This window comes from Ceratotherium simum, chromosome 3, assembly GCF_057802395.1.
Source record: "Ceratotherium simum simum isolate JZ-2026a chromosome 3, ASM5780239v1, whole genome shotgun sequence".
NCBI classification, from domain to species: domain Eukaryota; kingdom Metazoa; phylum Chordata; class Mammalia; order Perissodactyla; family Rhinocerotidae; genus Ceratotherium; species Ceratotherium simum.
The window spans coordinates 41,296,960-41,307,099 of NC_141902.1; positions in this window are offsets into that span (position 1 = coordinate 41,296,960).

The window sequence follows — 10,140 nt, forward strand, 5'->3', positions numbered from 1 at the left end:
CCTGGGCCAGGGCTGGCTTGCTGCCCCTGGCTTTAAGAGTCCCAGCCCCTCCCCTGCTCTCCCATTAAAGGGCCAGCATCCCCCAACCACTGCGTCTTGGTAGAAATAAGAGAACATAATCTTATGATAAAGAAAATCCTCGAAAGGGCAAGAAAAATAAACAGCATTTTTAACCATCCCAGGTTGTGAGTACGGTTTATTGGGATTGATATTTGGGAGCAGATATTTAAAAAGAGGATCCCTGTTTTCCACACCCATCATAAGAACTTTGTGAGGTTATTTTCCCTTCAATCCCTAGCTTTTGCTCCATCAAAATTGGATAGGAAAGCCCTGGGTGGATCTGAGGAGATTACCTAGCAACCAAGTTCTCACTGCTTCAGGGCAGTGCATTTGTGGATCCCTATGGTCCACCTGGAGACGCTTGCCCTTCACTGGGTCCCGTAAGCTTAAGTCGGCTACCCAGCTCTAACTGACTAGGACCCCTGTGAATTTAGGGGTCTTCAAGGTAAAAATACGTTTGCATGAGTTACACAGACAATCTTATATCTTCTTGGCTGCTGTAATGGAAAACTGGTTCAGAAGCTCAGGAATAAAAAGAAAAGAAAACAAAACAACACAAACAAGCACATTAGTACTGCTAGTTGGTAAAACCTGAGACCCACCTGAGCCTCATCTAGCCCCAGAGCGATCCTGGGTCCTGTGCCCACATCCTGTGTTCAGCTGAACCTCACATGACTTGGTAGAGCTTCTGAATAAAAGAACTTCTGTACCTTTGAATAAAAATAAAAACGAAGCTAATTTCTCTACATCAAAAATGCAAGTTAGGGCCCTATTGTCCTGGTTACAGGACCGCAATTCTTGGTGCCTCTAAAGAAAAATATTTGTTTCAAAAGTTGTGCTGTAGGTCAGAACTATATGGGGCGGGGGGGGAAGTAGCTTGAAAGTTACAGAAAAACTTTCAAATATCTGAATTGGGTTCAGGCCTTTTTGGTAATGTTATTCAGCTGTCTCTCTCAAGAACTTCCTAATAACTCACTTTGGTATTATTAACAAAAGAGCCAAATGGTGAATTTCAGTGTTCCAGAAGTAATTTATTAGGTTGCTGTAGAGACCAGGTCTTAGGGAAAGCCACTTGCTGCCTGCAGATTTTCATTCTGAAGAGATTCCCTGTACCAGCTAGTACTGGAGCAGGTGGACTAAGGCTCAGTCTTTTAAGATCACAGCCCTGCCTTAGCTGTTTAAATTTTCATTTAGGACCTAGTGGCTTTTGTGAAAGTCTCCTACCCCCTTGCCTGAAGTCTTTTTTTTTTTTTTTTGTGAGGAAGATCAGCCCTGAGGTAACATCCATGCTAATCCTCCTCTTTTTTGCTGAGGAAGACCGGCTCTGAGCTAACATCTATTGCCAATCCTCCTCTTTTTTTTTCCCCCCCAAAGCCCCAGTAGATAGTTGTATGTCATAGTTGCACATCCTTCTAGTTGCTGTATGTGGGACGCGGCCTCAGCATGGCCGGAGAAGCGGTGCGTCAGTGCACGCCCGGAATCCGAACCCGGGCCGCCAGCAGAGGAGCGCGCGCACTTAACCGCTAAGCCACGGGGCCAGCCCTGCCTGAAGTCTTATATGTCTAATAATCCCTTAGATTTTCTAGCTTTCTGCCATAGTTTATGCTAAGTTTAACTAAGCCAAGGCTGTGCTAGGCTTGGGCCATAAGGCAGATGTCACCCATGGCCTCTTAGAGTTTCCCACAGAATAAGAAGTAGAGACAGGTAGATGGGATTGTTGGATCAGATAAAAGATATGTTAGACATGTTTACATTTACTGAATAAAACACCTAAGGACTGTCCTACTTATATGGGGAGATTTTAAATCCATGGTTTCAGTCTCTTTAATGGCTGTAGATCTATTCCAGTTTTCAGTTGCTTCTTGAGTTTGTGTTGCTCAATTATATAATCTTCTAGGAATGTGTCCATTTCTTATAAGTTTTCAAATGTACTGGCATTAAGTTGTTCATAGTATAAGAGTATCTTTTATTTATTTATTTATTTTTTTGTGAGGAAGATCAGCCCTGAGCTAACATCCATGCTAATCCTTCTCTTTTTGCTGAGGAAGACCAGCTCTGAGCTAACATCTATTGCCAATCCTCCTCCTTTTTTTCCCCAAAGCCCCAGTAGATAGTTGTATGTCATAGTTGCACATCCTTCTAGTTGCTGTATGTGGGACTCGGCCTCAGCATGGCCGGAGAAGCGGTGCATCGGTGTGCGCTCGGGATCTGAACCCGGGCCGCCAGTAGCGGAGCACGCTCACTTAACTGCTAAGCCACGGGGCCGGCCCAAGAGTATCTTTTAAATCCATGCTATATCTGTGCTTTGTCTCTCTTTTTATTGCTAGTATTATTTATGTATTATACTCTTTTTTTCTCTTTCCAGAGATTTTCTAGATTTTCTATTTTTATTAGTCTTTTCACCTTATACATAAGTCAGGGTTTCTACAGGAAAGACAGTACACTCAAAATGGATAGTTTGAGCAGAATTTTAGTAAAGGGATATTTGTAAAGGTGTAGAAAGAGTATAGTGCAATCGTAAGGACGAGTACAGTGCCCTGGGACTGGGAAAAGTTGGTTGTCACCACTTGAGGGCAAAGGCCAGAGGATGGAGCAGTTACCAGCAGCTGGAGAAAGAGAAGGCTGCCTGGCTGGCAGATAATTTCAACATCTGTGCACATGGGATCCCATGTGGCAGCCCTCTCCTAAACCATATCCATTCTCTCTGAGATCTGCTATCTGCTCTCTCCTCCTGCCTAGGTGTGGTAAAGGCTCCCCACTCTTGTTGCCCCCAGGGTGCTTCACTGTCCTTTAGAAATTTCCCTTAACCCTGCTCACACCTTGGTAAACATGCCCTTCCCAAAACTCCCCTCAGTTACCCCACTCGAATGGGCTATTTGTTTCCCATCAGGACTCTGACTGACACCATCTCCAGCCTGCTGAGCCATTCTTTTCTTTGTCCTTGTTCAGCTTCCTCTCCCATCCCTCAATCATCAGCGCTTCTAAACATAACCCTTGTCCTGAAGTCCCCTACACAACTCCCGTCTCTTTACTCTCAGTAGACAACCTCACCTTTTATGTTATTGATTAAATAGAGGCCATCTGGGCTGATCTGCTTAAATTTATGCTTGGAGGAAATTTACATGCACCACAGGCCGCCCCACCTCATTCTTCCAGGTGGAGTGTCCCTCCTCATCTTCAAGTCCAGCCTCTCTTCCTGGATCCTATGTCCTCTGGCCACTTCAGTCAGGCTTCTCGCCCCTGTCTTCAGCCTCTCTATTTTTCCTTCTTTCTTCTTCTTATTCCGTAGCATAGAAATATCAGGATATGTTCATTCTTAGAAACAAAATCCTTTTCTTGTTTTTGTTTCTTGTTTTAACAGCCCCTTTTCTCTCTCCTACCCAATGAACCAAACTTCTCCATTTCTTCAACTCACATCATTCCTTCAACCGTTGCTCTCTGGCTTTTGACTCCATCATAATGGGGGCACTGGAGGACAGATGGACATAATCCCGCAAGCCCTTCAACTCTTGCTATGGACAATTGACAATTTTTCAACCTTATATTAGTACTCTGCAACACACCATCAAGACAAATCCCCTACCCTCACTTCTACCCCGATGCCACCCCTAAACACTTCTTGGATTTAAAAAAAAATCTGGAACTAGCATGACCCATCATTCCTTAGAAACTATTCTCAATTACCAGGGGTTTCTTAACTGTAAGTACAAAAGACGTGTTTCAGTCCTTACCTTAGTTGAAGTCCCTACAGCGTTTGACGCTCTTGATCACACCCTCCTTACATCTCTGTGCTCCCACAGCTTTGTGACACTTCAGTTTCCTGGTTCTTGTTGTACCTCTTGGGTCATCTTTCTTTGGTCCCTTTCCTGTTCTTCTCCTCCTTTTCCCATGCTTCAGATATCCTCTTCCTCATGCCTCTTCTCTTTCCCCTTTATGTCAAATATTCTTAATCTGAGAGTCCCCTGAAATTGTGTATATGTTTGTGTGACTTTTAACACATCCTTTTTTCTGGAGAGACAGTTGATAAATAAAAGCAATAGGATGTATTAGAGTATGTGAGGAAGCCATTTGGTTTAAAACCAATTCAACCTGACCTTGTTTTTCCAAAAGGGCCCAATGTGGCCTCTTGAGCATGCATTATACATCTGCTTTAAACACTTACAATGTCCCAAAGACAAGAATGACGCTCTTAAAGATAGGGATGTAGCTTCCCCCCATATTGGCATTTCTTGAAGGATAAATAGCTCTTCCTGGAAACTAAGCATTAATTACTGACCTGCTGTGCTCACCTTGTGACCACTGACCTGCTGTGCTAGCAAAGCAATCTCATGACAGTTGTAAAAGGGATATTCCCATCACATGTGATGTATGCTCTTTGTTCCAAGACAGTATACAACCACTCTGTATACCCTACTTCTTTGATGTGCTTCCTTCCCTGGGGAAGGAAGCCCCCCAGGCTATAGCCCTCACAGTTCATGATAGACTCACCCCAAATTTTGATTTATAGATTGATTATGGATTATTTGCATCGGCACAGTCCAGAACTTTCATCACATTCTCAAAGGGATCAAGAATCCCTGAAAAGGTTAAGTCCTCTGCAACTTGGTATCCCTGGGCAATCTCATCCACTCATGTTTTCTTCCCTCCTACACGCTGATGATTTCCAAGTCCTTTTGTTGGATCTGACGCTCCCCAACATATAGCACCTCAGTGGTTTTCATCTCCTGTCCTTTACATGTGGCATAAGGCCCTCTAAGATCCCAACCTGACTGCCTCTCCAGCCTCCTGTCTTCAAGTTCCCTGCCTTCTGGTTTGGGTTTCAGAAATAGTGAACTGCTTTTAGCCCTGTAGGGAGAGTGGGACTCCGAGGGAGCCCTCTTTCTAATTACTCTGCACCAGGATGTTTCTCCCCGCCCTGAGGACCACTCACCCTTGGTCTGGGAGTTACATCCAGTTGTTGATTAAAGTGGTTTCCTGTCCCAATTCTTTCTGTCTTTCTTTTCAGTAACATCAAACATGGATATGTTCGCAGGTAATATGCTGTTGTGTTCCACAGGCAAGATAAATTTGCAAAGGAAGAGTTATTTTAATTGGAAGGTGATTTCAGATGCTTTAATGAATTATCTTACTCTAATATTCTAAATATTCAAATGGGGAAAAAAACTTCAGCTCAAGCTTCACCTCCTCCAGGAAGCTTTCTCAACACCATCCTGCCTTCCAGGCTAGATGAGTTGCACTCGTTGGCCCTTACATCTTTTTCTCATTGTACCTACCACACTGAGTTATAATTCTGTTTCTGTATTTGTCACCCCGACTTGAGAACAGAGATGTAAGTCTTCTTTATCTTTGTGCCTCCAGCACTTAACACAGTATCTGCAACAGAGAAGGTTCTCAATAAGTGTTAATTGAGCTGAACGGAAATGAAAAATGATGGTCCTTCCCCTCACAGACTTCTTCAGATGGGGTTTCTTGCTTGACACCTGGTGTGTCCTAACTCCAGCCTACTCCCCACATTGCTCCCAAGAAATGTCATTCTACGAAAAAAAACTGGTTCCTAATGGTGCCTAAGCAAGAATCATAAAAGACATATAGATTAGACTAAAAAAGTGAAACTTCTGGGTCCGGCCTGGTGGCGTAGTGGTTAAGTTTGTGCGCTCTGATTTGGCGGCCCGAGGTTTGCAGGTTTGGATCCTGGGTGTGGACCTATGCACTGCTCATCAAGCCATGCTGTGGTGGTATCCCACATACAAAATAGAGGAAGATGGGCACACATGTTAGCTCAGAGCCAATCTTCCTCACCAAAAAAAAAAAAAAAAAGAAAGAAAGAAAGTAAAACTTCTATACCGAACACTTATTTATGCCAAAGTAAATTCTTATGGTGCAAAGATTTAAATATTTAAAAAAAATTAAATCTCAAAAATAATCAAAGAAAATCAGTGATTTTTAAAAAAAATGTAAGTAGAGAAAGCCCTTCTTTTGTGCGTGTGTGTGTGTGTGTGAGGAAGATCAGCCCTGAGCTAACATCTATTGCCAATCCTCCTCCTTTTTTTTTTCCCCAAAGCCCCAGTAGATAGTTGTATGTCATAGCTGCACATCCTTCTAGTTGCTGTATGTGGGAACGCGGCCTCAGCATGACCAGAGAAGGGGTGCGTCGGTGCATGCCTGGGATCCAAACCAGGGCCACCAGTAGCAGAGCCCACGCACTTAACCGCTAAGCCACGGGGCGGCCCGAGAAAGCCCTTCTAACCATCACTTCAAATCAATAAGCCATGAAGGGTGACTGGTAAATTTGCCTACATAAAAAAGTAAGGCTTCTGAATGGTTAAAAAAAAAATCATAAACGAAGTAAAAAAAACTCTATTTTGATCTGGTAATCTTAAATTTACCTTTAATAGTTATTTAAAAGAACTTTTAGGCGAAGATTCTTTTTATTGTTTCTGAAGATTTTGAGGTCTCAGAAAAGGAGATATTTATGTTAAGCCCACATCCTTTTAGCAGTATTTCTTTCACGACTGCTGGTAATCAGTATTATCCAATAAGCAACCATGTCAAAATTAATATAATACTGTTGATGGATAATATAAAAATAAGATTGTTCTTTTCTCTCATATTTACCCTTTTTTTTTTTCTGAGGAAGATTCTCCCTGAGCTAACATCTGTGCCAGTCTTCCTCTACTTTGTATGTGGGTCACCACCACAGCATGGCTGATGAGTGGTGTAGGTCTGTGCCCAGAATCCGAACCCAGGCTGCTGAAGCTGAGCACGCCAAGCTTAACCACTATGCAATGGGGACGGCCCCTCATATTTACTTTTAAAATCCTATACTTTAGTTAAGTGCTGAATGTCTGTTAACATAGAATATTTGCATCCTTATGGAGACTAAGAAATCTTTGACCGTATTCTTCACTTCTTCAAAAAGAAAATTTGTCCTAATTTAAATAAGAAAAGCATGACTTTGTATTTTTAATTAGTTGTCAAAATGTGAGTGTCTTAGTCCATTTGAGTTGCTATAACGAAATACCAGAGACTGGGTAGCTTATAAACAACAAAAATTTACTTTTCACAGTTCTGGTGGCTGGAAGTCCAAGATCAAGGTGCCAGCAGATTTGGTGTCTGGGGAGCGCCCACTTTCTGGTTCATAGATGGTGCCTTCTCACTGGTCCTCACATGGTAGAAGGGAGGGGTGAGGGAGCACTCCGGGGTCTCTTTTATAAATGCACTAATCCCATTCACGAGGGCTCCACCCTTATAACCTAAGTACCTCCTACAGGCCCCTCTCTTCCTACAGGCCCCTATCCCCCATCACCTTGGGGGATAGGATTGCGACATAGAATCTGGGGGGGACACCAATATTCAGTCCATAGCCATGACCCTTGGAGAATATAGGCTAAGTGTATAAAACAGCTACTTCTTTTTTACCAATATTTTACGTTGAAATATAATATTTGGTTATAAAAATCTCAAAATGTTATTGTTTCTCAAAACTATGCTTCTATTGACATTATAAGGGAGGTGCATATATAGATAGAGGGAAGTTGAGACTTTGTCTTCCAAATCTATATTTAAACCTTAATCAGGTAATTTAAGTTTTTGTGATTAATCTGTAATTGCCACATTTACAAAGAAACTCCTGGTTAAGAGAAAGTTGTTTTTTTTTTTTTTTTGTGAGGAAGATCAGCCCTGAGCTAACATCCATGCCAATCCTCCTCTTTTTGCTGAAGAAGAATGGCCCTGAGCTAACATCTATTGCCCATCCTCCTTTTTTTCCCAGTAGATAGTTGTTTGTCATAGTTGCACATCCTTCTATTTGCTGTGTGTGGGATGCTGCCTCAGCATGGCCAGACAAGCGGTGTGTCAGTGCACGCCTGAGATCCGAACCTGGGCCTCCAGTAGCGGAGCACGCGCACTTAACCGCTAAGCCATGGGGCTGGCCCCTGAGAGAAACTTTTTAAAACAGATCGTTTGGTGTTGCGTTTAGGGTCAATGTTCATTTATGTAAATCACCTATGACATATGGAAAATTTTTTCAAACTTAGGAAAATGCAGTTTTAATAGGGCTTCATTGAATTATACTTAAACTATGCAAAATATTTGTGTTACACAGTTAAGTACAATTGAATAAATAAGATTACTTAAACAGACAAAAGTAGACTTTCCTTTCACATTTAAATTATATTTGTTTCACACATAAGACTGCCTGAAAACAATTTAGAAGAGACTATTATTAATCTTGACTATGACAGATTATTGCATTTTTTAGCCTCTTTTTAAAATGGTAACTAGTTTGGAATTTTAAGTTCTACTTGTCTTCAAATAGATGGTTTAGAATAAAACTTAAATGGCTCACTCCACCACCATGACCACTAAATTGTTTGTGGACCAGAAATCGATTCTATCAAAGTTGCTTACCTTGTATATTTCGATGATAAGCTTCAAATGCTGTAAGCAGAATTTGGGTTTGACTACATTTGCTTAACCCTGATCGGATGCTGATGATGGTTCCAGGATGGCTTCTGGTTTCATATCCAACACATCTGTGCCTATAATATATTACCACCTATTCGTGCTCCTGTTCCTGCATATTATCGAGGATTAATTCAAAGAAAGTCACCTTTCAGAAATGGTGCTGAATATAGTCACCAACTTCAGTCTCCACCGTTTGTACTCTATCTGATTTTCTCTGTTCAAAAACTGAGGTTTTACTTCCTGGAGAGGCAAGAGAAAAATCAGGGGCTGGCCAGGTGGCGTAGCAGTTAAGTGTGCCGGCTCAGCTTTGGCGGCCCAGGGTTTGCAGGTTCAGATCCTGGGCGCGCACCAATGCACCGCTTGTCAAGCCATGCTGTGGCGGTGCCCCATATAAAGTAGAGGAAGATGGGCATGGATGTTAGCTCAGGGCCAATCTTTCTCAGCAAAAAAAAAAAAAAAGAGGAGGATTGGCAACGGACGTTAGCTCAGGGCTGATCTTCTTCCCCCGACCCACCCAAAAAAGAAGAAAATCAATATCCTGTCTTGCTTTATCTGAAACTTGATAGTTGATCTCCAGCGAGGTCAGCAGGGACATGGCCTGATGCAAGCTGCTGTCAAGGAAGTCTGGGGCTGGCCCAGGAGCTGGCTGGCTCTTGACACCCATCCTGTTGGGCTGGAAGAGGCGGACCCATCCAAGTTGGCTGAGAATCTCCAGAGGGCGGGGGCAATTGTCCTCAGAGCTGAGAGCATAGTACACTGAGAAAGGGAGGGATCTAGGACTGGCCACAGTCACTTTCTGAACCCTCCTCAGCCTCTGCCCCTTCAGGACCCCCTTCCTTCTAACGTTTTATTTTGAAAAATTTTCAACCCTACGAAAAAGTTGAGAGAATGATAAAGTTAACCTCTATGTATCCTTCACCTAGCAGTTGATAACATTTTGCCTCACAAATATTCTTTAAATAAATTCCTTCATCTGCTACATCAGGCAGTGTCTGTTCCTAGTGACCAGAGAATTTGGCTAACAGAATCATGAATAGGAAATTCACAGAACAAGAAACATAAATAACAAGTAAACCTGTGAAAAACTGCTCAACCTAACTGCCTTTTAAAAATACAAAGTAAAACAAGGAGATACAATTTTTCAATGATAAGGACCAACATGGGGAAGAGTGTGGGGAGACAAGCATCCTCTCTTATTCTATGGTGGAGTGTAACCCGGTACAGTCTCTGGAGGGTGGTTTCACAGTATATAGGATGGGTTATATAGGAAAAAACTGGAAATGTCCCCACAGGATTTGGTAAAAAAGTATGGTATATTCATATAATGAAATACTATGAAAGCTGGAAAAAACTATATATCTCTCTATTATTATAGATATATATATTTATAGAAATTATATTAATTAATCATAAATATTAATATAAAACATAATATATAAATATAATATAATATAAAATTAATATAGAATATATTTCTATAATAATATACTATAACATAGAAATATATTGTCAAAAATATTATTGATTATCAATATCAATATATTGATATATCTATCAGTTCATTAGTAGTGGTTATCGTTGGGTGGTAGGATAACAGGTGATTTTAATTTTCAT